This window comes from Carlito syrichta, unplaced genomic scaffold (genome assembly GCF_000164805.1).
Source record: "Carlito syrichta isolate Samal-C Ts95f unplaced genomic scaffold, Tarsius_syrichta-2.0.1 Scaffold303726, whole genome shotgun sequence".
Taxonomy (NCBI): Eukaryota; Metazoa; Chordata; class Mammalia; order Primates; family Tarsiidae; genus Carlito; species Carlito syrichta.
The window spans coordinates 1,018,567-1,030,660 of record NW_007247822.1 but is presented as its reverse complement, the minus strand read 5'-3'; the positions used below and the strand labels follow the sequence as shown (position 1 = coordinate 1,030,660).

Sequence of the window (12,094 nt, the reverse complement as noted above, 5' to 3'; positions counted from 1 at the left end):
CGAACCCGCGGGTTCAGGCAGTCCACTCACCTCAGCCTCCCAAAAGCGCGGGATTACAGGCTGAGCCACCGAGCCCGGCTTCATACATGAACTTTTAAATAAAATTTACAAGGATCTTCCTTCTCCCACTATTATTTATCTCTAGGTCTCCCTGTCCTCCCATCATCCTTAGTGAGTCCTTTTGACCAAGTGTGATGAAATTCTTACTCATCACTTCAGCCTCACCTCTAGCTCTATCTCCTGCAAGACTTAGTAGACAGACTTAGGGCTGCCTTTCTCCTCTGCTCCCTAGTACCTTGAACCCACTTCCCTGGGGCACTGTCCCATCGCATTTTTGTCGCTGTTTGCACTACACTAAATTGTAAATTCCTCATTTAGGCAGGGACCTTCCTCTTTGAATTCATGTAGTACAATGCAAGACACCTAGCAACCATCATAAATTAAAAAAAAAAAAATCACTCCAGTTTCTCTCCTTAATGCCCTACCTAGAAGCTCAACACATTTAACATCTTTACAAACACATTATTAAATACATACGAACTTATGTTAAAAATATTCTAATGGTTAGAATGAATAGAGGATAAGTCTTCGGTATACCCTAGTTGCACAGTTGTCCTTACTGAGAGCAACCACTATTTACATTTTTTTCTATACCCTTCCAGAAATTTTCTATGCATAACTAGCATATTTTATGTATGCACATATGCATATATTTACATATTCTTGTTTCATAAATATAGAAGATATTGTGCTACTTATTATCTAATTGCCACTGCCCATTCTCAGCCCATTTTATACCCTACTCTTTGCCCCCAGCAGTGGCCTCTGCATACTTTATTACCCATCTGGAGTTGTTCAGTGAGAAACAATGGAAGAGGGTTGGAGAAGGGGAGGAGAGAGAAGTTTGAATCTGTCTTCTTCCTCCTTTTTGGCCCTGCATCCCTGATGGTAGCTGAATCCTTCATGTTGGAAGCCTGCCGTGGAGGCCTGCCTGAGCGTAGGGATCCAGGCAGGCTGCGGACCCTGAGATTGCTAGGATGAGTTCAGGAGCTGAAGGCCCATTCCCTCTTCCCTTCTTTGCTGTTTTAGCATGTCCCACTAGCAGGGACTTTGATGATCTAAGCATGAAGTTCTGAGAGTATGACAGGCATGGCTTACTTTAGGGGTCCATTATTCCTGTTTCTCACAGACTGCGGTTTTGGCTTTAAACTTAATTCAGGTCTCAGCTCCGGCTCCGCTCCGCGCTGGCCCTGGTCACAGGCCTGCTTTTCTTGCCCACCATCTGTCGTTGTGTCCTGTGCGGACATCACCCGGGATGAGTTTCTACTCCACATGTCTGAGGATGACTGGGACAGAGTTATAGCTGTCAACCTCAAGGGCATCTTCCTAGTCACTCAGGCTGCAGCCCAAGCCCTGGTGTCCAGTGGTTGTCATGGCTCCATTATCAACATCAGTAGCATCATAGGAAAGGTTGGGAACATGGGGCAGACAAACTATGCTGCATCCAAGGCTGGAGTGATTGGGCTGACCCAGACTGTAGCCCGGGAGCTTGGACGACATGGGATCTGATGTAACTCTGTCCTCCCAGGGTTCATTTCAACACCCATGACACAGAAAGTGCCACAGAAAGTGCTGGACAAGGTGACCAGAATGATCCCGATGGGACATTTGGGGGACCCTGAGGATGTGGCAGATGTGGTTGCATTCTTGGCATCTGAAGATAGTGGATACATCACAGGGGCCTCAGTGGAAGTCACTGGAGGTCTTTTCATGTAACTGCCTCAAGGACTGGACTCTGGACTCTGCTCATTCCCCCGCCACTCTGCCTCCTGCTGATGAGGACTCTAAGTTCCCAGGTTACAAAAGGGGTGGCAGTGTATGGTTCAGGAATGCTGAATATGGGAGGCAGGGGTGCTTGTGACCCTAATAAATTCCAAATCCTCTTCCCTGCCAAAAAAAAAAAAAAAACAATTCAAACTCAGGTCACATTTGGGAGCCTTTAATACGGTACAAGCTTCTTAAAAGATTTAATAGTATATTTGTAGAATTAGTATATACATACAAAGTGCTGTTTCAACCTTAATAATACAGATAAATATCTAGAGCCACTAGAAATGGCCCAGCACAAGCTTTGGGCTGGGCCACATTCCTAAAGGCCCAGCACGAGCTTTGGGCTGGGCCACATTCCTAAGGAATTGGTTTGGGCTATAATTAAGAGTTTCTATAGTGTAGGTAGAATTAGCGTAAAATAGAGAGGAATTGGGATTTAGGTTGGTTATTAGGTGTTGTGTATGCATAGGCTTTAAAAGTTATTGATTATTATAATATTATGATATTAGAATTGTTGTATTGCTTTTAAGAAATATTAACCAAGCATGAGGAACAGTGAGATAGTTTTGGGATCCTCATTCCTCATGCTTGGGGAAACACCTGGTGGGTGGGGGACGGGCCTCATCCACCTAGCTCTATGTTCACATAAATGTCTTGTGATTTAATTGGGATTGCCCTTCCTCTTACTCCAGGAAACACCTGGTGGGTGAGGGATGCCCCCTCATTCACCCGGCTTTGTGTTCATGTAAAAGTTTTGTGATTTAATTGAGATTGTTCTTTCTCATGCCTGAGGAAACACCTGGTGGGTGAGGGGGGGTGCCCCTCCTGCACCTGGCTTGTGTTCATGTGGAAGACTTGTAAGACTGCCTGTGTAAAATTTGGGGATAAATAAGTTTCAATAAATGGCTTCTGCTCAATTCATTGAACAGATGTCCAGTTTCTTTCTTTCTCTTTATATCTATCCCTCCATCTTTCTTTCTTTCAATATCTATCCCTCCAGAAATAATCGCCGACGCCATCACACCTTCCAAGGGACCTTCTAAATCTCTTTTTGGGGGCTGGCCCCCCAAACTTCCACAACTTCCGGTGCTGCATGCTGCCTTTACCCTAGGCTCTGGCACCTTTGGCTCTAGGGATATTCCTTATATTAGGTTTCCCAGAAACAGACTGAAATGAAGAGGGGCATGCAGATGGCTTACTGAGCACTACTTTGGAGAGGCGCATCTGCAAGGAAAGGAGGAAAGCAGGATTGGCCAGAAGGAGAAGCTAACCTGAATAAAATTCAATAAGGTGTTACTTGATGCTCCAGGGAACTCTGAAGCTGGGATGCCCCTTCAGAATTGTCCCAAACAGACAGGGAGGCTGGGCTTTCATATTGCTGAATCCTACAGTCATTGGCCATGGTCAACCCCAGGAGAAAGCTCTGAGGATGATGCCAGTGAGGGGTCAAATGCAAGCCAACAGCAGTTGATATTCCTGCAAAGAAAACCCAAGTCTTCCCCCCAGTGCTAGTGTCTGAGTGTCTTAATACGTCCTGCCCACACTTCTGTTCACAGTCCATTCATTAAAGTCTCAGCATTTGAACTACCTGAGCAAATTCTGTTTCCTGATATGATCCTGACTGACACACATAACACACACAGAAGCACACACACACACAATCCTTCACTCAATATATCTTGAAGCACACTCCAAATCAACACATCTCAGTCTCTCTTATTCTCTTTATTGGCTGCATGGCAGTTCACTGTATCAATAAAGTATATGCCTTTATCAAGCCTCCCATTCTTAAGACATTGAGGTTGTTTCCAGGTTCACTCTTAAGAAAAGCTTCATTGTGCATTTGGATTCATTTCTGCATACATCTATAATATTAGTATTATTCATTCTTAATAGTGAAACTTCTGGATCAGAAGGCAAGTACATTCAGATTGTGGTGGATATTGCCACATTGTCTATGAATCATTTACTCTAATAGCTGTCATCATGGCGTGTGAGAGTGGCCATATCACCACATATTCCCCAAGTGTGTGTTCACCACTTAAGGCAGCCTGTTTTATTTAAGAGTTCCCAAGCACATGCTTCCACCCCTTCCACATATCTCCTTTGGATACACACTTATTGGTGGACTGGAGGAAGACCACTCGCAGACTATGTACGGCTTCACCACCCCTTTTCCCCAGACGTTTTGCCTTTCCTTCATGTAGACTGATGATACTTGACCCTCAGGGCTACAATGTCAGATGCAATTATTGGAGCAATTTCCATCTGTTCTCTGTCCCCTCTGAGCTCAAGATGCCTTTAGTAATTCCATGAAGTGTCTAGAGCAGGGGTCCTCAAACTTTTAAAACAGGGGGCCAGTTCACTGTCCCTCAGACCGTGGGAGGGGCGGACTATAGTTTAAAAAAAAGGCGCCCCTCTATCTGCAAAAAAAAAAAAATAGACCTCCTAACTTCAGGGGAAAAAAGGCCCCCCTTAACAGCAAAAAAAAGGCCCTAGTAACTGCAAAATTAAAAAAAAAAAAAATAGACCTCCTAACTTCAAAAAAAAATCAATCCTAGCTTGTTCTTACCTCGGTCCTCAGGCAGCAGCAGGCTCTGCACAGGCAAGCTCGTGACTCGTCCCATCACACCCGAGACTGAGAGGAGGAGTCGAGAGAGGGGAGTCGGCGAGTGCGACACACATTCCACACATGCGCACTGCGGGCCTGGACAAGTCGGCTGCTAGGCAGGACAGGCAGCGGCGGCAAAAACACGCAGTGGGCCGGATAAATGTCCTTGGCGGGTGCATGGGGCCCGCGGGCCGTAGTTTGAGGACCCCTGGCCTAGAGCTAGGAAACTAGAAGTTAGCTTCGAATAATGAAATCTGTCATATGTAAATGCACCCTACTGTGGAATCAGTCCTCAGACCAGTGCCCCACATTCAGCAGACTCTCCAGACACTGGAAGTGTGTTTTCTGCTTGAATACCAGCAGTCTCACCTGGATGCCCTTTCGAAGCCACTGTAATGTCTCAAAGGTGGAACAATCAGCTTTCAGAAAAACGTCAGATTCGTTAATTCCACCACCTCAGTTCCAAATGTCCCCTTACTGCCCTTCCATTTATGCATAATATATAGATATGTTTCATTTGCTTGAACTGGGAATCTTCGTGTGTGAATTACTCTCTAAAATTAGTTCTGGAACATTCTTGGAAATGGAAGAGAAGTTATATAATTTCAGGAACTCAAATGAAAGGCCACCTGCTGAATTCATATGTCATTTCATCTAATGCTTTAATCTCTTGATTTTAAAAGCCACTACACTTGATTTTAATAGAATTAGACGTCACCCAGTAAAATCTGATAGGTTTGTCACCTCCAGTCAAACTTTGAGACACAACCTGTGAAAAACAGATCATCTGTAAAGGTCAAAGAGGAGAGAGAGCTCAGGCCAGAGTCCATGATTATAGATCCTGAGGCAAGACACAGTTGCCCCAGGCTGTTGGTGTACCACAGCCAGGGCTAAATGCCATCCTACTTTCCCTTCCTGTTACCAGGAAGACATCACACTGGAGGGCAGATCAAGCAATGTGAGGCTAGCCAGTAGAATCTGACTAAATAGGAACAACAGGAGACAGGTGGTCAGAAGTCTTGGTATTGGACCCAGCTCTATGCCTCAAGGCAATTCCTCAGCCTGGACTCCTCCCTTCCCTCCTTTGTAAAATGCTGATGGCATCATCTGCCTGGCCTACATCACATGGTTGTTATGAGGATCAGATGAGATGATGAATAAGAAAGCACTCTGAAAACTATGGCAGTGCTATGGAAACAAAGAAGTTTATTATTTTACTCCCTCATTCATAGCAACTCCACCTAATAGGTCCAACTCGAATGCTTTGTCCCAGTTTGCTCCACACAGGGCAGATAACTTTCATGGGAAAAGAGGCCCAGGGATCACCCTTCAGTCAGACAGACTTTTCAAGCTATTTTTCCAGGACCATGAATGAGTGTGTAATGACCCATCCGCAGTCTCCTGGGTCATTTCCAGAGGTGAATATCAAGGATGATCAAAGTCAGGAATTCATTTTTGGCCATGAGACAAAGAAAAACAAATTGGCCTTGTATTTGAATTTCACTAGGGATGGAAACAGAAATTTTGAGCTAATGTGCATCATACCCAGGTCGGTCAACAGAGTTAGTATTTTTTTTTTATCATACGTGGGAATAAAACTCTTTGAGAGATGTTTATATTGATGGTTACCCACTACTTTTCCCTCATTCTCTCTTGAACCCATTCTAATGAGACACTTGTGGGCTGACTGCACTCCCAAACTACTTATCAAAATCACCAAATGATATTCACACTGTTGAAGCCAAAAGTCAAGATGCAGTCCTCACCTCATTCAACAGGCCAGTATATTTAGCAGAGTCAATCACTTCCTTCTTCTTGAATCACTTTTCTTCACTTGACTCCAGGGACACTATTATCTCTTTTTTTCTCTCATCTTTCTGACTTGGTCCTTTTCAGCCTCTTTTGTTGGTTCCATCTTATCTCTCAATTTTCTGAATAACAAAATGCTTAGACTCGGTCCTGTCCTCTCTTCTCTTCTCTCATGTGGATCTCATCCAGGCTCGTAACTTTAAATACTTTCTGCGTGACTATTAACTCTCAAATACACAGACAACAACCTTGAACTCCATGCCTGTACACCCTTTAGCTTGCTATCAACATCTCCACCTAGACGTATCATAGATATCTCAAAGTTAACATGTCCACAACAGAACTCATATTTTACAACCTGAGAAACTTTTTGCATCTCAGCAAATGACGGCACTCTTTCAGTTGCTGAAGCCAAATCCCTGGAATCATTCTTAACGCTCTCTTTCATACCCCACATTAAATCTACCCACAAATCTTGTTGACTATACCTTCAAAATTTATTCCGAATTTGATTGTTTCTCACCCTCTAATCTGTTCCAAGTTACCTTCATCTCCCAACTGAATCACTGTAATAGCTTCCTGCCTTGTCTTTTTGCTTTTCTCCTTGTTTTTCTATGGTTATTCTCATACAAAAACCAGAATGGCCCCTTAAAACATTAATTGAATCTACCACTTTCTTCCCTTCCTTCTTCCCTTTGTCTCTCACACTCCCCACTTTCCCCCTCTCTCTCATCATTGGAGTGGTCTCAATCTTATTCTACGTAAGCGCCAAGACCTCAGGATGATCTGTAAGAAGTGTATAAACTCTGTGATTCTCTGATCGCCTCTCCTTTTCATTCACTCCACTGCTCTGCCTACCGGAGCTAAGCATGCTCCTGCCTAAGGGCATTAGCACGTGGTTGGTTCCTCTACCTAGACTGATATTTCCCTAGATAGCCATAGAGCTTGCCTTCTCATTTACATAATACCTCTACTCAGATGTCAATTCATCAGTGAAACTGTCAATTATATTTTTAAAAACACTCTCTTATGCTAGCATGTTCATCCTTCTTATTCTGTTTTTATTTCATTGTTTGTATATATGTACACACACACACACACACACACACACACACACACACACACAGGCCTATTTGTTTTTGTCTTCTCTTTCTTACCAAAAATCTAAGCTTCTTATAGATACTATGGGGCTGACACATGGTGGGCATTCAGTTATTTGGGTATAAATAAGATACAGGTACATTTAAGGACTCGATTTTTAAAACAAAAATAGCCAGCATATAAAATGATTTTCAGCATAGAATTCATTAATTTTAAGTTATATTCTGTACTGTTTGCATAGGTGATAGATGCAGAGAGAACATTACCTATCAGTTTTTTACATTGGGGATCTGGTATAATTGATGTAAGTGATGGCTGGGTCTCACAGGGCTTTTATATGAAATAGTGAACTTAAAAGACTTGAGCAAAAATTCCCATAGTGTCAGATTTTCCTGTTTCCTTGTAGAAACTATCAAATACAGCTGATTTAAAAGACAAGCTGTTTAATACATATGACATCTAGGTAGTTGTTTAGGAAAAATGAATGAGCCTGATCCCTAGTGTACTGCTTACACTAACATAAATTTCGGGTGGATCAAAGATTTATGTATAAGAAATATACCTGCAAAACTATGCAAAACTATCCAATGATAGTTTTCCTTCTTCTTTGCTCTCAAAACACAGATTATGCTCAGATATGTGATAATCATATGCTTCAGGCCCCTCCCAGGTCCCAAGGTTAAATCTTCACTAGATTTACTTTTGCCAATTTCCAGTGCCAGTGATTGCACTGGAAATGGACAGGCAGCACAATCTGGACCTAAGACTAGCCATGGGGTTTCTAAGAATGCTTTTCTACTTTGTCAAAAGCTGAAGTCTGAAGAGGAATCCCTGTTTTCTATGTTTGCAATTGTCTGTGTATGATACCTAAAACAGTGAGTGACAACCCTTGGAGGACATGAGGAGAGCCAACCTAAGAGCATAAATCATATTATGCCTATGATTACAAGGCAAAAAGATAAAAAGATCTTGTGCCCTGGATGATGGTATTGGGCCATAAAATTAGTCATGCTAGAATTTTCCTTGCTCCAGATTTTTTGCTATGCAAAAAAACAAATATTCTTAATACACTTACAACCTTTATTTTATTTTAATGTTTTAATATAGATATATAATATAGAGATATAGAGATGAGGTATCATTTTGCACAGACTAGTCTCAAACTCCTGGCTTCAAGCAATCCTCTTGCCTCAGCCTCCCAAAGTGCCAGGGTTACAGGTGTCAGCCACCGCTCCTGGCCCCTTAATTTTATATTCTATATGTTGTAGCCAAAAATATCCTGTTACGTTTTTAAGATAATCTTGAGGTTAAGAAGGCCTTCCTAACCATGACACAAAACTTGTAAGGCATAAATGAAATATTCATAAAATTCACTTTATACCGTGTAAACTTTATACTATAATTACAAAAATAAGTGAATAAATAAAAAATTTTAAAGTATATTCATAGCTACCAAGTTATAAAAATTCATACTTTAAATCAATTTTGAAATACATCTGATAAAAATGCATCAAACAAAAATAAAAAAAGTTTTAGCATGGCAAAAGGTACTATAAGTAAAGTAAAAGACAAATGAAAATGTGGGAAAATCAAAATATTTCTAATATATAAAATGTTTCTAAAAATAGGGAAAAAAACCAACAGGCCAATACCCTGTAGAAAAACAGAGTTTACAAAGAAAGAAATTCAAATATTTCTTTTTTTTTTTTTTGAGTTGGAGTCTCACTCTGTCGCCCAGGCTGGAGTGCAGTGGCCACTCTCGGCCATCACAGCCTCGACCTGCTGGGCTCCGGCGATCCTTCCGCCTCAGCCTTCCGAGTAGCCGGAATTACAGGTGCACGCTACCACGCCCGGCTAAATTTTTTATTTATTGTAGAGATGAGGTCTCGCCTGCCCAGGCGGATCTCAAACCCGCGGGCTCAGGCAATCCACTCACCTCAGCCTCCCAAGGCGCGGGATTACAGGCTGAGCCACTGAGCCCAGCTTCAAATATTTCTTAAATATATAAAAAGACACTCATAGGAGAAATGCAAAATGCCACTGCACAAATAAGCCTGAATATCAATTCGGTGACTAAGGCACATGAAGAGAAATAATTTTAAGGGACTAAAACATAATCTGCACACACATCTGGAACAGGTTAGTCTAAGGACAAAAAAACTGTAAAGCAGTTTTTAGTAATCATGCTATTAGTAATAATAGTAATATTATTAACTTGAAAATGGTGCATACATAGCAGAAGAGAACAAATACTTATGTTACTGTCATTAGAAAATCAGAACTTCGGCCGGGTGCAGTGGTTCATGCCTGTAATCCCAGTACTCTGGAAGGCCACAGTAAGAGGACTGCTGGAGCCCAGGAGTTTGAGACCAAACTAGGCAACATAGTGAGACCTCATCTCTACAAAAAATCAAAAAGTAAGCCAAGTTAGTGGTACATGTAGTCCCAGCTACTCAAGTGGCTGAGGTAGAAGGATGACCTGAAACCAGGAATCGGGGCTGTGGTGACCTGTTATTGTGCTACTACACTCCAGCCTAGACACAGTGTGAAAGCCTGACTCGAAAAAGAAAAAGAAAATCAGAGCTTGCAGCAATACAGAAAAACAGTTAAATTTAAAATTCAATGAATAAAAATATATCATCAATTTAAATTAGAATTATCAGTATTAACTAATTAAATATTTTCTGTTTTAAAAAATACCTATTTTATAGAAATAATCTCCAACTGAATGGTGATAAGCATCTCTAGTGCCGAAATTGTGGTCCAAAAACTATCTCCAAAGGCTCCTAGGAGGAACGGTTAATTCCATATCTGGGGCAGAAATTATACAAGATGACTCTAAAACAAATTGTCCTACCAGGAAGTAAAGAAATGATTAGAGACCATTGACCTTATGTTATTAAAACTTCGGAGTCAATTTGATAGGAAAATTTGATCACATTTGGAGAAAGACAGAAAACTAACTTATTTTTCTGAAACTGATAAACAAAGAGAAATAATCAAATTATATCTTCCTTGTCTTGAATCAACTATTCTTTGGAGAAATCAATCATTAACAAGGGACATATTCTCTTCATACAACTATGTTAGCCAATAAATAAAGGAATGATAGAATTAAAAATCACCATTTTGTAACCTTTAATGAAATAATGAGCATAGGCAATGTTCACCTAATAATAGCCTTTAGATGAAGACACTATGATAGGAAAATTTATAATTGACAAATACACTGATGACTTAAATCCATTGATTATTCTTAGCACCACATAAAAATGAGGCAACGAGATATTTAATTGATTAAAGACATTACTTGACTCATCTCATCTTTTAGTTTCCTCATCTGTTGCATGATGATGGTGACTCCCTCAGCAAAAGGTAAGTATTGTTCAAGCTCAGATTGCTTTCTGATTCATATAGCACACAAGCAAATATAATGCCCCTGAGCAGACATCTACACAGCGACTCTGACAAGTAGCACTTGACTGTAACCTGACTGAACATATTAACACACCAGGGAAGAGAATAAGAGTTGGTCACATATATTTACAAAAGAATTGCCATGGAAGAAAGTACTGTCTATGCCCAAAGAGGTCCAGAGGTACAGAAAATACTGTAAACACTCATGTGACTCAGTGAGCCACCATAGCCCTGGTTCTAGGAACCTCAAACATCTTTTGATTATTTTTTGGCTTCTCGTTAGACTTACCCACCTGGGAAGGATGACTGCCCAGTGGACTGAAAGGTTCAGTCTTCTTGACTGTTATATTTCTCATGCAAATTAATAAATTGGTGTTCTGGACTCTAAACTTACTCTTTTTTAATTGGCAAATAATTGTTCATATTCTTGGTTACATAGTGATGTTTCAATGCATATAATGTATGTGATCAGATCAGGGTAATTAATAAATCCAGCATCTCAAGCATCATTTCTTTGTCTTGAGAATGTTCAACATCTTCCTTCTCACTATTTGAAACTGTATAATACATTAATGTTAACTATAGTCATTCTAGAGTGCTGTAGAACACGAGAGCTTATTCCTCTGACCTATCATTTTTTTATCCTTTAACAAATTATTTTCTGTCCCCTCTTTTCCCCTACCCATCCCAGCCTTTAGTATCCTAAGTTCTACTTTTTACTTCAATAAGATTAGCTTTTTTTTTAGCTTCCACATATGAGTGAGAACATGTGGTGTTTAACTTTCTATTCCTGGCTTATTTCACCTGACAAAATGTTCTCCACTTTCATCTGTTTCCAGGAATGACCAGATTTTGTTGTTGCTATCGCTGAATAGTATTCCGTTGTGTATGTATACCACTTCTAAAAATTCATTCATTTGTTGTTGGACAACTAGGTTGATTCCATGTCTTGGCTATTGTGAATAGTGCTGCCATAAAAATGGAGATGCAAGCCGGGCCCGGTGGCTCAGCCTGTAATCCCGCGCCTTTGGGAGGCTGAGGTGAGTGGATTGCCTGAGCCCGCAGATTCGAGACCCGCCTGGGCAGGCAAGACCTCATCTGTTGGGAGCCAACATCTATAGCTACATGGCTGAGGCCTGTAAAGGCCCATCTGGAAGATCGCCTCTGACATAGGATATCAGTTATACCTATGATATTGGCGTGTGATTGGTGACCAGTGTGCATACATGGCAGTAAAACTTATAAGTGAATCTCAGTACACTTGATGGAAGGTGCATGGCGGAATTGTTTCCGTCTTTCTAAGTTTAGCTTCTTTCTAGATATTTT

At 41.1% G+C, this 12,094-nt stretch overlaps 1 pseudogene; it reads left to right on the top strand.

The window, feature by feature from the left end:
• Positions 1 to 1,776, top strand: part of LOC103261516 — a 6,387-nt pseudogene extending 4,611 nt beyond the window's left edge.
• The last annotated feature ends 10,318 nt before the right edge of the window (positions 1,777 to 12,094 follow it).